The following is a 24,508-nucleotide window of genomic DNA, read 5'->3' as shown; positions in this document are numbered from 1 at the left end:
CAATGGACAATTGTTACTTTGACTCTCCAGTATCTCTTTCTTCTATTAAAAAAAAAAAAAAAAAAAATAGCTAGAGTGGGCTGGGCACGGTGGCTCACGCCTGTAATCCCAGCACTTTGGGAAGCCAGGGTAGGTGGGTCACCTTAGATCAAGAGTTCGAGACCAGCCTGACCAACATGGTGAAACTCCACCTCTACTAAAAATGCAAAAGTTAGCCAGGCATCATGGCGCATGCCTGTAATCCCAGCTACTCGGGAGGCTGAGACATGGGAATCGCCTGAACTCTGAAGGCGGGGGTTGTGGTGAGCTGAGATCACGCCATTGTACTCTAGCCTGGGTGATAAGAGCAAAACTGTCTCGGGGGAAAAAAAAAAGCGAGAGCTTCTTATGGAAAACTAAGCCTCTCTCCTTTCAGTCCACGTGAATCAAGAAAGGCTCCTTGGCCAGGCGCGGTGGCTCACGCCTATAATCCCAGCACTTTGGGAGGCTGAGGCAGGCGGATCATGAGGTCAGGAGTTCGAGACCAGCCTGGCCAACATGGTGAAACTCCATCTCTACTAAAAATACAAAAAATAGCCGGGCATGGTGGTGCGCACCTGTAGTCCCAGCTACTTGGGAGGCTGAGACAGACGAATCTCTTGAACCCAAGAGGCAGAGGTTGCTGTGAGCTGAGATTGTGCCACTGCACTCCAACCTGGGCGACAAGAGCGAAACTATCTCAGACAAAAAAAAAAAAAAAAAAAGCGAGGCTCCTTGCCTGATTCTAGGGGTGGAAACTTGCCAAGGTCTGGCCAACTAGCACCCAAAATCACCTTGCCATGCTTCAGAGGGTGGTGGAGACTGGGGGAAGTGCTAACCAGGTTGTTCCAATCAGAATGAATCCCAGGAGTTGAATGGAAGTTGCTCAGTTTATTAGCAGAGCTCCCTTTTTTTGCCACACTTGAACTTGGGAGGTGCCATCAGGTGTGGCCTGTGTGTCTGCCACGTGGTCTCTGAGGCTCCCACCTGGGGGCAGCAACACACCATCCTAACCGGTGGGTGCTTGAGTTCCACTCACTGATGTTCAGGTTAGAACTTTTTGGTCACTGCATCTAGCCTTGTGACCATCACTAGCTGCTTGGGACAGCCATAAAGACACTATTAGAAAAGTGTGCCCCCAGCACAGTCCTGGGAACAATCCTTTGTGTTGTTTGTGGCGAGGAAGGAGACCATCATCCATCACCCCAGGAAGATTTAGGAATGGCTCCCTGCCTGTGTCCTAACAGTAACTGTTCAAGCACGGGTAGTGATGTTTCCTGTGGCACTGTTGCCCTGCTGCTGCTCTCTGTTCTCCTGACCCCTAAGAAATGCACATCCCTGACAGTCAGTGGCCTAGTCACTGATGATGAAAAAAATAAAATGGACAGGGAATGGCATTTGTTGTTCAACTTCCCTGTCGATGAAAAACCCCAAACCGACAACCCCGGGCTTTGTTTCAGTGTTGCTTGCATTCGACCAAGGGGCTCAATAGCCCCATCTGGACCCTAAACAAAATGAACTTACCTGGAGTGGACCCCAGCACTGGGGAGATTACCTGGCATTCCCGTGGGGAGGAGGATGACCACCCACGGGGCAGGCTGCTGGTCTCCCTTTCCCCATAACTTCCCTGAAGATTCACACCACGAGTGATCTGATGGAGACAAAAACCACGTGACTTGGACTTCGGAAGTGTGGAGGGAACCCTTAAAATACATGGGAATCCCACTAAATTTCAATGTGGTAAATATTTGACTATTATAGTTTTGGCTAATATGTTCTGCCTGTTTCAAGAGCCTCTCAGCCACCATCTGCCCAAGGGTGGGTGGATGGCGTCGCTGAACGTGAGGTGTCAAGGGCTGGGGCAAAGTCCTGCAGATGCCGCTTTGCTCTGCGCTCTGCTCCTCGCGATCTTCTCCAGATCGGGCTCGTCGGGGCTCGGCTCTGATCGGTCCAGCTCGGCTCGGCTCGGTTGGCCTCGGCCCCGAACGGTCGGCCCAGAGGGTGGGTGGACGGCGCGCCGGAAGTGACGTGGAGAGCGAGGTCAACGGCCCGGGTAGCCGCAGCAGACGCCGTAGGTGGCCTTAGCTGTGAACCCATGAAGGAGCTGTCTGGGTGTAGCCCTGCCTGCCAGGCGGAGCCCCGCGGGCTGCCGCCGCTGCTGTGAAGAAACAGTTCAACCTCATTAGCAGGTGGCCAACCTGACCATGGGCGGGTCGGCTCCGGACTGGACCACGACCCAGCCCGAGGCCAGCGGGACCCCAGCTGTCGCTCAGTAGCCCCCTGGCCCCTGGCGACCAGCTGGGACGGGCCGCTGCCTCCTCTGCAGCCACCCCTCGGGTGCCCCCTGCCCATTGTCCCTACCCCGGCGAGTATTGCCCTGCGAGGACTACACCCGATCCTTCTCTCTTCCCGAGGACACAGCCAGCCAGAGACCGCTGCCCCGTGCTAGAACTCCAATGACTTCTGTCCCTAACGCTGTGTCGAGCGCTGTGCTGTGGGGGGCAGCATTGTCAGGCTTTCCGGGTTGACCCGCTGTTGGGAGTCCTGTAAGTGCATGGTAGCAAGAAATAAAGGGATACATGAAAGCCAGTCGGATTTGCTTAGTGAATTTCAGAACGCCCACGAGGGAATTTGGAGGTGGTGCAGTCTCAAAAACCAGGATTCCTAGGAACTTAACTGCTGCTGCAAGTTCTTGACATTTAGAAATTTAGAATTGGGAGACACCTTGTGCCAGTTTAAAAAGTCTTCCTCTTGGATTTAGAGACAGCTGCTTCTCCATGTTCCTTTGGTACTGCTTGAATGCTTGACAAGAAACATAGGCAAACAAAAATAATTTATATACAGAAGATGTGTGCTTATAGAGGGATAGCTAATGCACTGAACAAAACCTAGCTGTCATTAGATGGAGGGAGGTAACAAAAGCTTCCCAGAGATGAAAAATCTGAGCAGAGACTCTGTCTTCCGTCTTTGAACACTGCTTTCAAATACTACTTGTATTTGATTAGGTCTCTTGGTCATAAAGAAAACCTAAAACTTCCTCAAGCAAAGATAGGAATTAGTTGTCTCCTAAGTAATCACAAGAATCCAAGAGTAGTGTGGCTGCAGATTTGGCTACATCCAGGGGTTTCAGTGTTTGGGCAGGTCCAAAGAGAGACAGTCCACTGGGAGACTCCCCAGTCTTCCAAGTCCCAGAGGGAAAGACAACTCTTCTCCCAGTCACTGTGACAGAGTCCCAGGATTGGCTCTGAATTATTCTGGGTCCTATACCTTTCCCCAGAAATGGACTTGAGTCAGCACCACTCAAGCCATATGGACTGAAGTGGAGGAGTGCTGGTTACCTAAGGTAAACTGGAGCACTGTCACCAGCGGGTGGGGAGAATGGATGGTAATCAGGCAAGCAATAAAGGTCATGATGTGCCTTTCATAGTCCTGCTGAAAAAAGATAAGTTACTGTTTTGTTTTTTTTTTAAGATGGAGTCTCACTCTGTCACCCACGCTGGAGTGCAGTGGCATGATCTCAGCTCACTGCAGCCTCCACCTCTCGGGTTTAAGCAATTCTGCTGCCTCAGCCTCCCAAGTAGCTGGGACCACAGGCGCGCACTGCCACACCCGGCTAATTTTTTGTATTTTTAGTAGAGTCGGGGTTTCACCATGTTGGCCAGGATGGTCTCGAACTCCTGGCCTGAAGTGATCTGCCCATCTCGGCCTCACAAAGTGCTGGGATTACAGGCATGAGCCACCGCACCCAGCCCCTTTACTGAAATCTTTAAAAGGTCTAATAGTAATACTCATCAACGCTTCTATGGCGTGGTTTGGTTTACAAAGTGCTGTGCTAAACCTCCTGGCTTGGTTCTTGCCTACTGACAACGATCACTTCTTTCTTAGAAGAAAACGTAACTTGCCAAATTGCACAGCTACTAAGTGGTTGAGGCAAGACTTGAATCAGGGCTTCTTTTTCTTTTTTTTTTTTTTGGAGACAGAGTCTGTCGCCCAGGCTGGAGCGCAGCGGCGAGATCTTGGCTCACTGCAGGCTCCGCCTGCTGGGTTCCATTCTCCTGCCTCAGCCTCCCGAGTAGCTGGGACTATAGGCACCCGCCACCATACCCGGCTAATTTTTTGTATTTTTAGTAGAGATGGGGTTTCACCTTGTTAGCCAGGATGGTCTCGATCTCATGACCTCGTGATCCACCCACCTCGGCCTCCCAAAGTGCTGAGATTACAGGCGTGAGCCACCGCGCCCAGCCGCATCAACGCTTCTGAATGGTGGATCTCATGTCATTTTGAGTACAGGAACTGGGCTGCCTCTTCACCAGGGAAGGACGAATGTTTATTAAACATCTGTGCTTATGAAGCTGCAGGGCTTGGTGCTTTGCATACATTTATCTTCTTTCTCACAACAAGCCTCAGACATGATGTTATTTATTCCTGATTTAACAGTGAGGATGCCAGAGATTAAAGGGGTCATCGAGCTAGTAAATGACAGAGCTGTGGACCCAAACCCAGGTTTCTGATTCTGAAGGAGCTGTAAATTCTCATTACAGAGATCTAATGACCTTCTCCAGGAGTCGAGGACTCACTACCTCACTAAATTCTCACAGAGTCAAAATGCATCTCTACCTGCTGATCCCAGAGCAGTCTCCTGCTGCTGCATTGAATGAATCTCATCTCACTTCGAGTCAGCCCTTCCTGTATTTGATGATCACAAACCTTATCCTTACGTTGCCAGCAGTAACATTCTGCATCCCTCACCCACTCCATTGTGTCCTTTTCCTCCCACTCATCTTCACTCTGCCTTTTCTAGGGGCACTCTGAACAGTATTTCTGAGAAGGGGTAGGTAATGTGTGCTTTGCTTCAGTCTGAGTGGATTCCATCAACCTCTGCATAGAGCACAGGTGGAAAGAAATCCTGTGTCATTGCAGCTTTTCAATCTAAGCTTTCATGGCCTTGTTATATAGTTTACATGTTTTTGTCAGACAACAGGATGTTTTGCCTATATCGTTCTATTTCCCTTTCTCAGATGTTGGAGATGCCATAGTAATTAATGAAGTACAAATCCATTTTAAAATATCTTACTCCCGGCCAGGCGCAGTGGCTCACTTCTGTAATCCCAGCACTTTGGGAGGCCGAGGCGAGCGGATCACTTGAGGTCAGGAGTTTGAGACCAGCCTGGCTAACATGGTAAAACCCCGTCTCTACTAAAAATACAAAAATGAGCCGGTGTGATGGCAGACACCTGTAGTCCCAGCTCCTCCAGAGGCTGAGGCGGAAGAATCGCTTGAACCCAGGAGGCAGAGGTTGCACTGAGCCAAGATCTCGCCACTGCACTCCAGCCTGGGTGACAGAGTGAGACTCTGACTCAAAAAAATCATACTCCTGTCTGCTTGGTCTGTGTGTCTTTCCTTAAAGTTAGATATTAAAAGTACAATAGACTCGCAGTCCCTTATCTGGAAGTTTTGGGGCCAGATAAGTTTCAGAATTCAGACTGTTTCAGATTTTTCTAAAAGTAATAATGCACATGTGATGTGGTTATATAATGCTGTGGGCTCTGGGACAGCCCCTGATAATCAAACATATTATTGTTACTATAGGAAAATGTATGAATATTTTCCCACTTCATGGATGCCTAAAGATTATACATAGCTTCGTGTCAAGTCAGGTCAACTTTTGTTGCCAAATAAGTTACAAAAAAAAAAAAAAAAACTTATTTTGTAGAGCTTTTTGGATTTCAAAATGGTGAGTAGGGATTGTGGACCTGTCTTAGTATAAGTACCTATTGAGAGTCTGTGAAATTTTTTTACTGTAAATAATGTTTTCCATATTCTAAAAGGTTGGAAACCCACAGTTACATTGGATAAGCAGGGGTCACAAACTCAAGTGCAAGGGCCAGTAAAATAAATAAGTGGGAGGCGGGTATAGGACAGTAGGGAATGGGGGGACTGCAGTGAACTGGTGAGTACATGTTCATTCAAAGGGGAGAGCTGCTCTTCAGTTCTAGCCACTTGTTGCCATGGTGAATGTGGGAGTAGTGAAGCCGCATCTTCCCTTTTTGATGATACTCCAGAATGCTGATTTCCATGTGATTTCTTGATATTTAAATATTGGCAACCAAAAAGAAAAAAGAAACCCATTGCAGATATGTTGTATTAGCCAAATAAAACATATCTGCAGGTTTTATCTGGTTGCGGGCTGCCTGCTTTACTTGTGATTTGGAGATTAATGCTGATGGTATGAAAAGCTGTCAGCGTTGTTGGTAATGAATTACTTCTTGAGATGTGGATAGATACATATGTTTTGTAATTATTCAATATACCCCATATATATGCTGTATGGTTTTTGCATATAAAATATTTAGTAATAAGAAAACCTAGACAGGCCAAGACAGGTGGATTACCTGAGATCGGGAGTTCGAGAGCAGCCTGACCAACATGGAGAAACCCCGTCTCTACTAAAAATACAAAAAATTAGCAGGGCATGGTGGCTTATGCTTGTAATCCCAGCTACTCGGGAGGCTGAGGCAGGAGAATCTCTTGAACCCGGGAGGCAGAGGTTGCGGTGAGCCCAGATCATGCCATTGCACTCCAGCCTGGGCAACAAGAGCGAAAGTCCGTCTCATAAAAAACAAAATACAAACAAAACCTAGACAACTTGATAGTCACTTTATTTCAGACCTGCCTCATTTTCTGGCCAGTGGGAAATTTCCTTCTTCACCTACAAATTTGAAACTTTCAATGTTTTTATCTCGGAAAAGGGAATGAAAGCCCCACTTTAAAAACAGGAGCCCTCGTTAAAAGTAGGTTAGTGGCCAGGCGCTGTGGCTCATGCCTGTAGTCCTAGCACTTTGGGAGGCCAAGATGGGAGGATTGCTTGAGGCCAGGAGTTTGAGACTAGCCTGGTCAATATAGCGAGACCCCACCTCTCTCAATAGATAGATAGATAGATAGATAGATAGATAGATAGATAGATAGATAGATAGATGATAGATAGATAGATAGATAGATAGATAGATAGATAGATAGAAAAAGTAGGAGTTTAAAAAGGTTAGATTGGCCGGGCGCGGTGGCTCACACCTGTAATCCCAGCACTTTGGGAGGCCGAGGCGGGCGGATCACAAGGTCAGGAGATCGAGACCACGGTGAAACCCCGTTTCTACTAAAAATACAAAAAATTAGCCGGGCGCGGTGGCGGGCGCCTGTAGTCCCAGCTACTCAGAAGGCTGAGGCAGGAGAATGGCGTGAACCCGGGAGGCGGAGCTTGCAGTGAGCCGAGATTGCGCCACTGCACTCCAGCCTGGGCGACAGAGCGAGACTCTGTCTCAAAAAAAAAAAAAAAAAAAAAAAGGTTAGATTGTAATGTTTCTACCTTTCCAGGGCCATAGTGATCTGAAGTAACATTGGGTATCCGTCCTTATATTGGGACAGAGAGCTGTCCTTAGTCTCCTCTCTTTTCAGAGCTTTTCCCTGGGTCATCTCAGCTCCATAACTGTCCCCTCATGATTGATGACTGTGTTCTATGCGTTCAGTGCTGGTATCTCTTCATCCCTAGAGTGATGCTGCCATCTCCATCTTGAATGTCTCTGCTGACATGGCCTGCTAAACTTGAACTCACAGGCGGGACAATCCCTTGAGCCCAGGAGTTCAAAACCAGCCTGAGCAACATAGGGAGATTTCATCTCTATTCTTTCATTTTATTATAAAAAATATTCAAAATAAAATGAAATTGAATCCATGAACTTCATCCTCAAATTGTCTTCACTTACCTCTGTCCTCTAGTCCATAAGTCTTTGGCCTGCAGGGTAAATCTAGCCCATCGCATGTTTTATACAAAAGGTTTATTGGAACACAGCCACACACTACAGCAACAGGGTTGCATAGTTGGAATAGTGAGCTATACAGCTCACAGGTCCTATAATATTTACTCTCTGGCCCTTAATAAGAGGTATGCTGACCCCTGCCCTAGGGAATTGAATGCCCTCATGTTACCATTCACTTGGCAATCCCCCTGTTTCTCCTCTTTTTTTTTTTTTTTTTTTTTGAGACAGAGTCTTGCTCTGTCACCAGGCTGGAGTTCTATGGTGCAATCTTGGCTCACTGTAACCTCCACCTCCTAGGTTCAAACAATTCTCCTGCCTTAGCCTCCCAAGTAGCTGGGATTACAGGCGCACACCACCACGCCCAGCTAATTTTTGTATTTTTAGTAGAGACAGGATTTCACCGTGTTGGCCCGGATGGTTTAGATCTGTTGACTTCATGATCTGCCCCCCTTGGCCTCCCAAAGTGCTGGGATTGTAAGTATGAACCACTGTGCCCGGCCTCTTCTCTGTCTTCTGTACCCTGGCTATCACTGTGATCTGGCAGTGCTGCCTCCTTGGTTGTCTTTTGACTTGGTCTCTCCTTCTCAGTGGCTGTCCTTCCTGTTACCTTCATCAGGTGCTCATTGTTTCTCACCTGCACTCATAATTGTCATCCAGCTGGCTTTGCTGGTTTGAACTGGATTTATCCCGTTGGTCATCTAGCTGTCACTTCTGTTTGATGTGGTAGTCAACATTGTTACAATTATATCTGTTCTACCCTAAATTATTTTTTTCCAATGAATTCTGTAGAATTTAGAATTCCTACATTTATAGGAAATTAATATTTATTTTTGACAGTAATTCCAAATTTCCTGCGATGATAATGCTGTCATTTAATTTATTCTCCAGAAAGTGATGCTGCACTATAATGCATGTCATTATATGTGACATGATGAGTATCGCCTTTTGCCACCACCTTAGTTGCTTACGTATGTTTTAAAAATTTGCTAGCTATTTAAATTTTTTTCATTAAGGTGGAAATGAATGTGTCCTTATATTTGTATTTCTTTATATGAGTTTTCTATGTGTGTCATTTGTTTATTTAATTGTTACGGAATTGTTTAGTTATGAATTTCATTATTCAATTACCAATTCCAGTCAACAAATATCTATTAAGAACCTGTCAGTAAATTTTCAGGCCTGGCACGGTGGCATGCCTGTAATCCTCCAGCACTTGGGAGGCTGAGGCGGGCGGTTCACTTGAAGCCAGGAGTTCAAAACCAGCCTGGGCAATATGGTAAAACCTTTTCTCTACTAAAAATAGAAAAATCAGTCAGGCATAGTGGCGTATGCCTGTAGTCCCATCTACTTGGAAGGCTAAGGCACGAGAATCACTTAAACCTAGGAAGTAGAGGTTGCAGTGAGCCAAAATCATGCCACTTTCCTGGTTGGGTGATAGAGAGAGAATCTGTGTCAAAAAAAAGTGAGAAAAAAAGAAAGAACCTGTCAGATGTGGCTGAGGGGAGACCAGTCTGTCGGTCACTAGTAAAGACTAAGGATAAAAAGGCAAGGCCTCAAATATCCTGTTAAAGTTGGACTCCAGGCAGTGGGAACTTAATATAATTTTAAGCAGGGAAGTAGCATTATCAGATTTTCATCCTAGGAAGTGGACCCTCACAGCAGTGTGAAGAACAGACTCAAGGTGGGGCCAGTGGTGGAACCAGCAAGATCAGCAGGGAGCAGCTGGACAGGAAGGAATGGACCACTGCCATGGGAACAGGAGAAAAAGGGAAAGAAATTAGAAAATATCTGTTGGTTCATTGGATGTGCAGTGGGTGTGAGAGAGAGATCAATCATGATTCTGAGGGCTTATCCTTGTGTGATAAGGATGTAATGTAATATATTGAGTTTCTTTTTAGACATGTTGATTTTGAGAAGCCCATGGATATCCTGATAGAAGTATGCAGCAGACAATTAGATAAACCAGTGTGGAATCAGGAGAAGGATGAGGTTAGACATAGACATACAGAAGTCATTGGCATACTAGTTGAATCATGGGAGTGGATAAGTTTATCCTGAGACTGCAGGCAGAGTAAGAAGATCCTGTTAGCTGATGATGGTACCTTGGAGAATATTCACATTTAAGAAGTGTCAGAACAGCCAGGCACGGTGGCTCACGCCTGTAATCCCAATACTTTGGGAGGCCGAGGCGGGTGGATCACCTGAGGTCCAGAGGTCAGGAGTTCAAGACCAGCCTGACCAACATGGTGAAACCCCATCTCTATTAAAAATACAAAAAATTAGCCAGGCATGGTGGTGGGCACCTGTAGTCCCAGCTACCCAGGAGGTTGAGGCAGGAGAATTGCTTGAACCCGGGAGGCGGAGGTTGCAGTGAGCCAAGATTGCACCGCTGCACTCCAGCCTGGGCAATAACAGCGAAACTCCGTTTCTTAAAAAAAAAAAAAAAAAAGTGTCAGAACAAGAAGCCACAAAGAGACTAAGAAAGAAAGTTCTAACATTAGGAGGGGAATCTGGGGAGAGTGGTATCATTCAAAATGAAAAATGCAGAGAAAATGTAAAGAATGAAGATGTGGTGTTTCATATTTATTAGGCACTACGGAAAGGTTAAGTGAACAAAGAGTATGCATTGGATTTAACAGAAAATAGCTGGGGCATGAGTGAGACAAGATTTTGTAGAGTTTTCAAAAACAAGTCAATGAACGAGATCGTGATAGGAGTGATGAATTTTTTCAGAGGCTTGGCTGTGAAAGGTAGACAGATAAAGTGGTTGGTTGCTGGAGAAGCAGAAAGGAGAATGTGATGTGCCAGGAAAAATGGGCCTACTTGTGTGGTTACGGACAGAGACAGATTAAAGACAAAGCAGATTGGGAGATCAGTAGAATGAGGTCTTTGAAGAAGTCTGAATGGATAATGCCCAGGGGACTGTTAGCCTTCAACTGCAAAGCTGGATCCCTTTCCTCTGAAACAAAGGCAAGGAGTAGAGATGAATGATAAGAGGACGGTGGGATATAGGCAGGGGGCATGCGGGTCTTGACTGCTGGTCTTTAATGTCTTCGAGAGGGTAGAAGGCATGATCATGGCTGAGGAAAGTGATAAAGATTTGGAGGGGCCCTTAAGGAAATTGATCTCAAGGGAGTTGACCATGGACGTTTGATAGCATTTGGGGCACAAACTATAGGAGCTGTTGAAATAAATTGGAGAATATCTAAAGGACGAACTTCTATTTTTAAAAGGAATAAAATGGAGTCATTCACATTTTGAGAGATCTACAAAGTATAGTGATTTTTTTTAGAAAGCGTATCAGAGAATATGTGATCATTAATACATGCACGTATTTTTAAAAGATCTGGAAAAACAGATTAATAATAGTTTTCTGGGAAATGGAAAAGAGTAGGACATAGCCAAAAAACAGAACTTTTACTTTTTTTTTCTTTGTTTCTTGAGACAAGCTGTCACCGTGGTTGCCCAGGCTGGATTGCAGTGTTGTGATCACAGCTCTTGGAACCCAGACCTCCCAGGCTCATTTGACCCTCCCACCTCAGCCTCCTGAGTAGCTGGGACTACAGGTGCCCACCAGCACACACAGCTATTTTTTCTATTTGTTTTAGAGACAGCGTTTCTCCATGTTGTGCAGACTGTTCTTGAAATCCTGGGCTCAAGCTATCCACCCTCCTCAGCCTCCCAAAGTGCTGGAATTACAGGTGTTAGTCACTGTATGCTGAACTTTAAATTTTTTAATTTTTATACAACTTATGCTTTTCTGCTGTTCATCTATTTTTCTTACATACCAACTATACACTCGTATATTTTACAATATTTGATCCTTAACACACGTAAATATTTTAATTACCCAAGGCATACAAAAATACCTGCTCCTTATAAAAATCTGAAAGCATTATAAAACGATTTCAACTATCCCTCAAACACAACCTCAGTCTGGCCAACACCCAGCCTCACAAGAAGCAACCATAGTGTGAACTTGTGCGAATACCTTTACAGTTCTTCAGAGAGACTCTTTTTTTTTTTTTTTCTTTTTCTTTTGAGATGGAGTCTCGCTCTGTCGCCCAGGCTGGAGTGCAGTGGCATGATCTCGGCTCACCTCTGCCTCCCAGGTTCAAGCAATTCTCCTGCCTCGACTTTCCCGAGTACCTGGGATTACAGGCATACACCACCATACAGCTAATTTTTGTATTTTTAGTAAAGACGGGGTTTTACTATGTTGGCCAGGCTGGTCTTGAACTCCTGACCTCCGGTGATCTACCCGTCTCGGTCTCCAAAAGTGCTGGGATTACAGATGTGAGCTACCGTGCCCAGCCAGGCCTTCAGAGACTCTGAAAAATTTTCCTGGGAATAATTTTATTAAATTTAAAGAAAGTATGACTGAAAATGAAATGACTGTTTCCAAAAGGCCATTAGTGATAAAGTAGATATACAGCATGTCTTGATCTTTCATGGTCTCTGAGAATCGTCTGTTGCTTTGACAGCCTTTCAGCCCAGCTCCTGCACTCTGGTCAGGTGACATCAGCGGAGGTGCAGATGCGGGCAAAGCCTCTGCAGCAGCATGTGACAGATGATGCCCCAGCAAGTCCAACCAGGCTCCTAAGAGACAGCAGAGGAGCAGGGATTGGCATCTGCTTCTCTGGGTACGGATGCTGGGGTGGTTCCTAAACTTTGATGCACATTTTTAGTAAGTTGTATCTTTCCTGGAGAATTATGAGGAGGAAGACTTGTTGGAAGAGTAGATGGAAGAGATTCTGTTTTAAGAAATTTAACAAAAAGTTCTGAAAAAGAACCGTCAAGGGCAGATTGCTGATTCAGCCCCCGTGGTGTTTTGGGGACCCTTTTTGATCCTCCTTCAAGCCACCCCGTTGTCCAGCTGGTAGCAATGCCATGCTCTTCCTGAAACATTGGCTCCATTTCCTCCCTTGGGATACCCAGGAGGCTTCCCATGGCTTGTAACACTTCACGTTGTTCGTGTTTCGGTGTGTGGAGATAACTAGTGAAGAGGTTTCTCATTAGGAGTTTGTCCACTTTTCCTTCTGTGCTGCTGATTAACTGTATGCATTTCCTTTGGAAATTATCCAGCCTTTCCTGCAAGACCACATTTTGTTTTTCAAGTTCTTTGATTTGTTGCTCCTGATATTCTATTTTCTTTTCCCTGGACGTTTCTGCGATTTTTTCATTGTCCTGTTTTAGTTTACCCATATCCATTTCTAGAACTGATATTCTCTTCCTCAGATTTCTCACTGCCTGCTTCAAAAGTTCATTTTTATTCGTTTTTTCAGTGAGATTTTCTCTCAACGAATGTATCAGACTATTTTTGGTTCTGATGAAAAGGTTTTTTCCCCAAAGTAACCTGTCTAAGACATTTTGTTTCTCCCTCAGCTGCTGAATTTCTGAATGCATTTGCTCGTATTCTTTTCTTTCTTGTTCTGAGGTGGCAGCAATGGAATCAGACAGTCTCTGATTGTCTCCTTGGAGGAATCTAATGGTTGCATCTTTTTCCTGCAGTGATTTTCTCAGCTTCTCGATCTCTTGCTGGAGCAATTTAGAAGACTCACTCGATAGAGCAGACTCACTTGCATGAAGAGATTCTGCAGCGTGTGAAGAAATTGCTTCTGTGGGGAGCTGGGGTAGAATATCCAGCTGTGGGAAGAGACTGTCCTCGCCATCACAGAGCTGCCTGATGTTGTGCTGCGTGTGTGCTGACTCCTGCCCCAGGTTTTTGAGTTGAGTTTCACTCCCTTCGTGTTTTTGGATCAGATCGCTGTGGTTCATCTGACACTGAGAATCGTCATCACTGTCGATTGAAAGCTTTGCCTGAAGTTGGCAAAGTTCTTCTTGGGGTTGGGCTGCCCCCTGCTGCATATTTTGCACTGTGGTCACCAGCTGCTCTTTCCATGCTTCCACTTTCTTCACTGGCTGTTTTAAGATACCGGGTTCTTGTGGAAGCTCCTCATACTGATTGTTAGTAAGAGTTCCAATGTCATGACCAGTGCTGGATGTTTGCAGAATTGTCGCTAAAGGCTGACATTTCTGACTCAATGCATCTATTTCAGTATCTTTTTCTTGATTGAGATGTGATGACTTCAGAACATTGTCTATAAGCCTCTCCTGACCACTACTAGTGGGTGATTTTTTATTTTCCTCTTGCAGCTCACACAGGCCTCCTTTGTTGTCAGCACTTACATCCATTCCGTGGTGATACTCTCTTTCTAGATAGCTGTTTTCCCTGGCCACCTCTTTCCAAACAGCGGATAGTTCTTCTGTTGCCAAAGCAGGTGCTTGCAGTTGCTGCTGAAGGTGAGCAACACCTTGGGTGTAAGAGGCTGAAGCCGTTCTAGCCTGAAGGCCGGGCACCTCCACATCTTCCTGCTGGATGATGTGAGTGAGTTTGCCCACCTCATTGATGGACGGCTGAACCATCTGTTTAGTTAAAGTCGTATTCTTGTCATGTAAAACTTTAATCTCCAGTTCTTGTTCTTTGGTTCTTTTCACTAATCTTTCAGTTTCCAATTTAGATGAATCAGGCTTTTCAGTTCTGTTTTCTGTATGAAGACACTCAGCTTCTGTCGTTTGAAAAACATCATGTTCTCTTTCAATGTCATCTTGTTTTCCACGCAGGTGGGTTTTGATTTGTTGCTTTGTATTTTGCAAATTCTTCACTTCTTCATCTTTGGCTGAAAAACCCTGGGTGTGTGTGATACTCATTTGCTCTTGCTGGCATTTAAAATCATCCATTTCCTGTTTCTGGTCTTGTAAAGAACGAAGCAGTTGCATCTTACTGTGCAACTGCTCTTCAGTTATCTTTTGATATTTTATTTCTGCCTCAAGACTGTTGTTGTTTCCTTTCAGTTGAGATACCTCAGTTTCTAGTTCCATAATTGGATCTGCAGTTCTAGGCTTGGCCATAGGTGCAGTTTGACTATGTTGAAGTGTCTCATTCAGTGGTTCTATGAAGACCACACACGCATCAGTGTCCTTGATTTCACAATTAGGGAACTCTTCCCCCTTATCTGTTCCCTGTATCAGCACATTTGAGATGTGGCTGATGAAGGAAGTCACATTTTTGCCCACTTGCCCCATGGAATGGCCTAAGCCAGAGCCAGGGCCCCCAAACCAGGAAGACATTGATGGGTCTTAGAACTGACCTGCTGTCCTTCGTGAAAAGCATCCAGTGCACTGGGATTCGCATCCAGTCTGGGCAAGTCAGGGAGGCCTTGTCTTTTTTTTTAATTTTTTTTCTTTTTTTTTGAGAAGAAGTCTCACACTATGTTGCCCAAGCTGGAGGGCAGTGGCACGATCTCGGCTCCCTGCAACTTCTGCCTCCCGGGTTCAAGCGAGTCTCCTGCCTCACCTCCCGAGTAGCTGGAACTACAGGCACACACCACCATGCCCAGCTAATTTTTGTATTTTCAGTAGAGACGGTGTTTCACTATGTTGGCCAGGCTGGTCTTGAACTCCTGACCTTGTGATCCACCCTCCTCAGCCTCCCAAAGTGCTGGGATTTCATGCGTGAGCCACCATGCCTGGCAGACGCCCTGTCTTTAAAACAGACATTCACAATGAGGCGTTGCTAGGCAGCGCCTGCTCAGAGGCTCACAAAGGGCGGGACGCTGCCTGGCAATGCACAGACCTGGGGCGTCACTAGGGCCAGACTGGTGCCCATGGGCCTCTGCTCATCCCCATACCTTCCCACCCTCAGGGTTGGCGCCCTCTCCCTCTGCATTAGTGACTTTCCCCTGTACCACATGCAGCACCTGCCACCCAGCCACCAGGACAGCTGCTCAGTACGGGGAACCCCAGATGCTTTTCCCTGAGTGTGAGTGTGAGCGTATGTGTTAAGAAAAACATTACCTTTCATTTTTTCTAAGTGGCACCATACAGTTCATATATGTTCTGCATCTTGTGATTTTCATGCCACAATTACTTTGTTAAATGGAGGTAAAAATTTACACTGTGGAGCACACCCATCTTAAGAGTACAAATCAGTGGGTTTTGGCAAATGTCTACACCTGCACATAAGCACTACCCTAAGGAAGATAGTGAACCTTTCCATCATCCAAAAAGTTCCTTGTCCCCTTTGAGATTCACCTTCACCGTTCTGCCCCAGCAAGCCTTGTTCTTGTCTCTGTTCCCATGGCTGAGTTTTACATGTTATTGAAGGTCACACACAGAGTATCCTATGTGTACACTCCATGTAGCTGGCTTTTTTCCACATGTGTTTCAGATCTCAGCAGGGTAGTGAGTTTTACCTGCCAAGCAATCACTCCATTAATGGATGGATCCATCAGCCACAGTATATAAAGGTCCTAGTAGATTGCAAGGCACCAAGTTGGTGCCCAACACAAAGCCGATTTTCATATATTGCAATCAACTAGAGGGTAGGCAGATGGTGTGGGAGTGACTGGAGGCCTGATGCCATTCAAGTATTGAAAAACCGTCAGGCCAGGCGCAGCGGCTCATGCCTGTAATCCCAGCACTTTGGGAGGCAGAGGCGGGCAGATCACCTGAGGTCAGGAGTTTGAGACCAACCTGGCCAACATAGTGAAACTCCGTCTCTACTAAAAATACAAAAAAATTAGCTGGGCATGATGGTGGGCACCTGTAATCCCAGCTATCAGGAGGCCGAAGCAGGAGAATCGCTTGAACCCAGGAGGCAGAGGTTGCAGTGAGCTGAGATCGCACCACTGCACTCCAGCCTAGAGCAGAGAGCAAGACTCTGTCTCAAAAAGAAAAAAGAAAAACCATCAGTGGTTCTCTGTTGCTCCCTAGTTCCATGGCAGGCAAAGTCTTTCTTTGCAGCCACATCGCCACCCCCGCCCCACCCCGTTCTATGCCCTACTAATTACACACTCCTCCCCAAACCCCTTCTCCCCATGCTCTTTGGTTGTCCTGACTTATCTGAGGTCCACTTGGACTGTTTCCCCGCTGTCCTGGCCGCACAGTTCATCACTCTTCTGTCTGTGCCCCCATAGTGCTCTCCTCAAGGATGATTGTTGACATCTCTTGTCTTTCCCGTGAGCTCCCAAAGGTAGGAACTATGTGTCATTTGTCCCTCCTTTTTATTCCTTCCCATTTCTTGACATTTAGCGGGAGCTCCATAAATAATGGCCACATTAACCAAGATCTGAGATCCTCAATACCTTGGATGAAGTCCATCCTAGGATATGTGGTTTACACCTGGGGACTTGCTTTTGCTCATCTGTGAATGCTCAGCTGAGATCCGCTGGTGCAGGTATTTCTGTAGCCTCCTTAGCAGTGGTGGGAAGCCCAGCAGCTTAAGACATTAGCTTCTGATGCAGGGTTTGCTAACTCTCCACATATTCTGTGCCTGAGTTTCTGTTTATTATTTGCCTGTGATTCTCTTTGGTGCTGCCCCACACGGTGTTATCACAACCAGTCCTGTGTTTTCATTGAACGTCCTGCCCTGCTCCTGCTGTAAGTCTGACTCGCTTTTTGTCTTTGTGTGGTCCAGGCTTGACTGTCACTTCTTCCAGAGACAAGCTAGAACAGCTTGATAAGTTTGGAAAGGTCATTTTTACATAAGACTTGGGATTTATCCGAAGGTTGTTATTATTTGTTGTAATTCTCAGAACAGTTAACACACCATGAACCCTCACTAGGTGCCACCAAACACGTTGAATGAAGTACATAAGATGGTGTCCCTAAACAACCACTCTGGTGACGATATTGTTATTATTATTTTATGGCTGTGATTATTCCCATTTCACAGTGGAGGAAATGTTGCTTAGTAAGGTGCACCTGTGAACATCCAGGCCTGCAATTCAGAGTCTGATTTGACTTCAGAGCCATTTCTTTTTTTTTTTTTTTCTTTTTTTTTGAGATGGAGTCTTGCTCTGTCACCCAGGCTGGAGTGCAGTGGTGCAAACTCGGCTCACTGCAATCTCTACCTCCCGGGTTCTAGCAATTCTCCTGCTTCAGCCTCCTGAGTAGCTGGGATTATAGGTGTGTGCCACCACGCCTGGCTAATTTTTGTATTTTTAGTAGAGATAGAGTTTCACTATGTTGCCTAGGCTGGTCTGCAACTCCTGAACTCAGGTAGCCTGCCTCAGCCTCCCAAAGTCCTAGGATTACAGGTGTGAGCCACCTCGCCCAGCCTCCAGAGTCATTTCTTATCACCCTATTTCTTATCACTGAGTTTATTCTGCCTGAGGGCAAGAGAATAAAGCCAATTGTAAATCATGCACATCAGAGCTCCTTCCGGGCAGCCCTAGAATCACGGCATTTATGGCCTAGGGCACAGGGACCCCGGAGACTATGGTGCTGCCATGCTGCAGTGCGTTAAGGCCGCTACCCTTCCAGTCTGTCCCGCTACTCACTCCGCCACCTGCCAGCTGTTGCTACCTGAGCCTTCTCCTTGCAGTGGTTCTCAATGCTTGCTGCGCTTGGGAATCTCCTGAGGAACTTTAAAGAAAAAATATGCGAGGCCCCACCCTCAGAGGTTCTGATTCATTTGTTCTGAGTTGGGGTCCAGGCATCCGTATTATTGGGCTTTTTGGACAACTTTATGAGGTATGTTTTATAGGTCGTAAAATTCGCCCATTTTTCCCTTTTATTTTTACTTGACAGGTAATACTTGTACATATTTATGGGATACAGAGTGATATTTTGATACATGTTCACAATGCGTAATGATCAAATCAGGGTAATTATCATGTCTATCACCTGAACGTTTATCATTTCTTTGTGTTGTGGACAATGAAAATCCTCTTCTAGTTTTTGAAAATATACACTAAATTTTTGCTAACCCTATGCATCCTACAGTGCTACAGAACATTAGAACTTACGCCTCCCATCTAGCTGTGACTTTCCCCATCCTCTCCTCCACCCCACTCTTCCCAGCCTCCAATAACCACAATTCTACTGCACTTCTAGGAGCTTTGTTGTTTTTAGGTCCCACATATGAATGAGAACATGGGGTATACATCTTTCTGCATCTGACCTATTTCGAAAATGTTCCCATTTTAAGTGTACAAAATGATTCTTAGTAAATTTACAGAGTTATATAACCAGCACCACTCTCCAATTGCAGAACATTTTCATTACCTCAAATAAGAGCCCTCTTGCCCCTTCTAAAGTTAATCCCTGTTCCTAATCCCCCAGCTTCATAGCCAACCACTCATCTACTTTCTGCCTCTATAGATTCTGCTTCTATCGAGTCCTGTTTTCTGGCCATTTCATGTCAGTGCCTTCACCTGTATTATTTTCAGAGGCCCCACAATTGTCGTGTAGCTCTGGTTAAGAACCACCGTTACCTCCTAGATCTTTGTTCACTAATTTTCTGAGTGGCTCCGAAAACTCAATAGGCCCCTGCCAGGGCCGTCTCTTAGATAATCTGTGAGCTAAATGAGTCCTTGGAAATTGGACTGAGAACTTAATGATCATTTACAACCTGTTTTTTATGGGGATGAGCTTGTCAAAGTCCAAATGTGCTGACCTAGTTTGGAAGGGAGCCTGCACAACCTGTCTTCAGACGCTGCTGCGCGCCTCCCCGGCAGCCATCAGTCACAGCACTGAGTCAGAGCCGAGGTGTGGAGGGCCTTGGGCGCTTTTGCTTTAGATATGCTGTGTGGCTTTTTAGCTCCTCCTAGCCCCTGGCTGCCTCACCAGAGCAATAAACTGGACTCCTCCTGAGCTCCCTTCCCTTTAGGCAGTAGCTCTATGTGGATGTACTATCTGCATCACAGTATTTTACAAAATTTTCTCACATACTTTTGCCTATTTAAATACTTTTGCCTATTTGAGATTTGATATCTCAAACTCAGCTGCCTCCAGGTCCAAGCAGGTACCATGAGTGCCTGGAGCAGTCTGGGGAATGAGGCACTGTTATTACCATGTCTTAGAGAAGTTGTAAATATGTGGGTAAAATACCATCATTTGGGGAAATAATTCAGAGTATAGAACTATTAGACCTATTTTTCCCACACCATTGCCAAAATATTTCTATTGAATCATTTCCCCCTGATAAGTATCCTTTTTCTTTTCAGTTTATGCATGGGAGTAATTTTTTCCCAGTACCATCCCTTTAGATTTCTTGAACTCTCTTATGACTTTTAAACTGCTTTGTGGCAAGTATAACAATTTTTTTCTTTAAGTTTCAGAGGGTCTTATTTTATTTTATTTTATCTTATTTTATTTTTGAGACAGAGTCTCACTCTGTCACCCAGGCTGGAATGCAATGGCACAATCTCAGCTCACTGTCACCTACGCCTCCCAAGTTCAAGCAATTCTCCTGCCTCAGCCTCCCAAGTAACTGGGACTATAGGCACCCGCCACCACGATCGGCTAATTTTTTTTTTTTTTTTTTTTTGTATTTTTAGTAGAGATGGGGTTTCACCATGTTAGCCAAAATGGTCTCAATCTCCTGACCTCTTGATCCACCCGTCTCGGCCTCCCAAAGTGCTGGGATTACAGGCATGAGCCACCGCGCCCAGCCAATAACAGGTATCTTTAAAAGTTTGTTTGATTGAAAATAAACAACAAAACTAGAGATGACCCAAAAAGTCTTTGAAAAATTCCCATTAGCCTGTCTTAGTTATTTCTTTTTTTCTTCTTTTTTTTTAGATGGAGCCTCACTCTGTTGCCCAGGCTGGAGTGCAATGGCGTGATCTCTGCTCACTGCAACCTATGCCTCCCAGGTTCAAGCAATTCTTCTGCCTCAGCCTCCTGAGTAGCTGGGATTACAGGCGCATGCCACCATGCCTGGCTAATTTTTGTGTTTTTTAGTAGAAACGGAGTTTCACCATGTTGTTCAGGCTGGTCTTGAACTCCTGACCTCGTGATCCGCTCACCTCGGCCTCCCAAAGTGCTGGTATTACAGGTGTGAGCCACTGCGCCCGGCCAAGTCTTAGTTATTTCTATATCTAAGTTTATTTCATGATCCATTTGTGATTTGGACATCAAATGCTGAGCATAATGCTTCACTGACCTCACCTGAGACCTGCATCCACTGAATTTTTACTGTATGTGCTTAGGGTTGAATGTAATTAAAGTCTTGTTTATTTACTTTTTTTTTTTTTTGTAAATAAGGTCTCCTTCTGTTACGCAAGCTGGAGTGCAGTGGCAGGTTCATAGCTCGTTGTAGCCTCAAATGTAGCCTTCCCAGTAGCTAGTGAAGGCCTTTTTAGAGGGGTCCTTGCTTTGAACAGTAGCAAATATATATTTGCCATTTTTGTAGTGAGTGTCTGCGTTTGTGCAGTAAATGAGGTCATAAGTAAACTGAGGAGTACATGGGCTTATCTCCTCCTCTTCCTTTTTTGTTTTTTTTGGTTCAACAGATTTCTGTTGAACAAATGTACATACACACTGAACAGCTATATCTTGTAGTTCAGCATATTTCTATTGAATGAAGGAGTCTCTACTACTTGTTTATAAATATAAATGTTTATGTAATTTTAATAAACAGTGAATAATTTATACATGTTTTGTAACTTGCTCTTTTCATGTCAGCATATGTAGATCTGCATTGTTATTTATAATTGCTTTATTGTACTCCTTTGCATGGAAATTCCCCTCAATTTAATCTATTTAGTCTTAATAGAGGGGAAATTCCCCTCTATTTAATCTGTTCCCTACTGATAGTCATTTAGATTTCTGCCTTTTTATTTATTTATTATTATTATTTTTTCTTTTGAAACAGGGGCTCACTCTGTTGCCCAGGCTGGCGTACAGTGACATGATTACAGCTCACTGCAGCCTCAACCTCCTGGGCTTAAGTTGCCCAGGCTGGTCTTGAACTGAGCTCAAGCAATCTGCCCACCTCAGCCTCCCAAAGTGCTGGGATTACAGGTGTGAGCCACTGTGCCCAGCCTATGTTTTTATATTAAACAGTGTTATAGCAAATACAAGTATATGTGCATGTTTGCAGGAATTGCTAGTGCAGAGTTTGCACATTATGAATAGCTACTGCCAGGCTTTTCAAGTCTTTTTTTTTTTTTTTTTTTTACCAATTTACAATTTCACTGAATTGGGTGAGGAGTTTCCTGCCCTACACCCTCTGTCTCACTTTGTTCTGTGCTGCTGTAACAGAATATATGAGACTGGGTAATTTCTAAAGAAAAGAGATTTATTTCTTACAGTTCTCAAGGCTGGGAAGTCCAAGGTCAAGGGGCCCACATCTAGTGAGGGCCTTGTTGCTGCATCATCCCATGGTGGGAGGTGGAAGGGCAAGAGGGCGTGCTTGCCTGCAGGAGAGGAAGAGTGGGGAAAGGGCCTGTACTCATTCTTTTTATCAGGAACTCCTCCTGCGATGACTAACCCTTTCATGAGGGCAGGGCCCCGTGACCCAACCCGTCTTAAAAATCCCCCGCCTCAACACTGTTGGATGGGGAATGAAGTTGCCAACATATGAACTTTGGGGAACACAGTCAAACCATAGCATTCTGCCCCAGCCCCCCAAATTCATGTCCTCTCACACGCAGAGTACATTCATTCCATCTCGACAGGTTTAATGTCTTCATTTGTTCCAGCATCACGTCAAGAGTCCAGAGTCTCATTTGAATCAGATACAAGTGAGACTCAGGACAAGATTTCTCCCAAGGCAGATTCCTCTCCACCAGTGGGCTTGGGAAATTAATGTGCTTCCAAATACGATGGGGGGTCAGGCATAGGACAGCAAGTCCCATTCCAAAGGGATTCATTTCCTGTTGTTGCTGTAACAAATCACCACAAACTTAATGACTTGAAGAATACAAATGGATTATCTCACAGTTCCGGAGATCAGAAGTTCGAACCAGATCTGCCTGCACTACAATCAAGGTGGCAGCAGGGCTAAATGCCTTCCTGGACACTTGAGGAGAGCGTCTGCCTCCTTGCCTTTTCCAGTTTCTTGGGGCTGTCCATGTTCCTTGGCCTCTTCCTGCAATTGTCAAAGCCAGTAGCATTTATGCTGTCCCTTTCTTCCATGGTTGCATCTTCACTGACTTCCTGGGCAACTGTGAAGGACCTCTGTGATTACAGTGGGTCTATGTGGATAATCCAGGCTAATCTCCCTTTATGCTGATTAGCAACTTTCATTCCATCATTAAGGTTTCATTCCAACCTTAATTCCCCTTTGCTCTGTAATCTAACACATTCACAGGTTCTGGAGATTCAGAAATGGACATGACTGGGGAGGGGAGAGCATTTTTCTGCCTACTCTAGATCCAAATGTCAACTCAAGGTTGAGCAGCCCTGATTTCAAAGGACATATGCACACATTACACATATCCACACGTGCATGCATTACACACACATACCTGTACACATTTAGACAGACGTGGGCATCTTTACATGTCAGAACACAAATATACACCTCTACTTCCTTTTTTTTTTTTTTTTTTTTGAGACAGAGTCTCGCTCTGTCGCCCAGGCTGGAGTGCAGTGGCCGGATCTCAGCTCACTGCAAGCTCCGCCTCCCGGGTTTACGCCATTCTCCTGCCTCATCCTCCCGAGTAGCTGGGACTACAGGCGCCCGCCACCTCGCCCGGCTAGTTTTTTTTGTATTTTTTAGTAGAGACGGGGTTTCACCGTGTTAGCCAGGATGGTCTCGATATCCTGACCTCGTTATCCGCCCGTCTTGGCCTCCCAAAGTGCTGGGATTACAGGCTTGAGCCACCGCGCCCGGCCTCTACTTCCTTTTTTATGGCTGCACAGTAACCCATCCTGTGGACATACCATGTTCTACTTAACACCTTAATCTGAACTGCACAAAAGTAAGGCAGCACCACCAAACTTCCAGCCTCATACAAATCTAATTGAACTGTGGACTGAAGACAGCTAAAGACTGTCAAACTTTCACATCACAAATGGTTCCTCCAAAGCTTTAGGGGTCTACTTGAGCCTTCATAATAGCCAACAACAGTAGCAGCTACATTTGCTGGGCGCTTTCTATGCCCCAGACACTGGGTTGACACCTACATCTATTCTAATTCTCCAACCAGGCAAATCAGATAGGATCTACTATTACTCCCACTTTACATATAAGGAAAGTGAAACCCTGAGAGGTAACTTGCCCAGGACCCCAGCACTAATAAGTGGGATTGTGGGGTTCAAACCCAGAGGGCTTGACTAGCAAGCCCTAGACTTAGTTTATCTAAACCAGGGGTCAGCAGACTAAACCTGAAGGCTCAATCCAGCTCACTGTCCATTTTTTATGGCCAGAAAGCTCAGAAGAATGGTTATTTTTAAATGACTGGAAAAAAAAAATTCCAAAAGAATAATAATACTCGGTAACACGTGAAAATTATATTAAATTCAAATTTCAGTGTATATGAAAGTTTTATTGGAACACAGCCAGGCTCATGTGTTTATGTGCTATCTATGGCGGCTTTCAGGCTACAACAGCACAGTTGAGTTGTGACAGACACCACCGCATGACCTGCAGAGCTCAAAACTGACGCTCTGGCCATTTATAGTTTCTCCAATCACAGGGAATCTGGTCCTCAATCTCTCTGACTGCTTCACGCTGAGAAGGGGCATTGTGGGATAATGACGAAGAATGAAAATGTCATGCCTATGGCTGAAGTACAAGTACCTGGCTGGCATCCAGCTTGGTGGAACATGGTAATATGGGTCCTTTTATCTTGGTTTTAGAACAATATTTCAAGCCATACTAAGATGATTAATAACATAGATAACATCAGGATACGGTGGCTCACGCCTGTAATCCTAGCACT

At 45.2% G+C, this 24,508-nt stretch overlaps 1 long non-coding RNA gene across 1 annotated transcript; it reads left to right on the top strand.

Annotated features, from left to right (window-relative positions):
* Positions 1 to 1,981: 1,981 nt before the first annotated feature.
* LOC144338139 (uncharacterized) lies at positions 1,982 to 21,271 on the top strand. Its single transcript, XR_013411985.1, has 3 exons — positions 1,982 to 3,361; positions 4,560 to 4,849; positions 20,418 to 21,271. It is a non-coding gene; the product is annotated as an uncharacterized LOC144338139 (long non-coding RNA).
* The last annotated feature ends 3,237 nt before the right edge of the window (positions 21,272 to 24,508 follow it).

This window comes from Macaca mulatta, chromosome 20 (assembly GCF_049350105.2).
Source record: "Macaca mulatta isolate MMU2019108-1 chromosome 20, T2T-MMU8v2.0, whole genome shotgun sequence".
Taxonomy (NCBI): domain Eukaryota; kingdom Metazoa; phylum Chordata; class Mammalia; order Primates; family Cercopithecidae; genus Macaca; species Macaca mulatta.
This window is presented reverse-complemented; position numbering and strand designations above follow the sequence as displayed.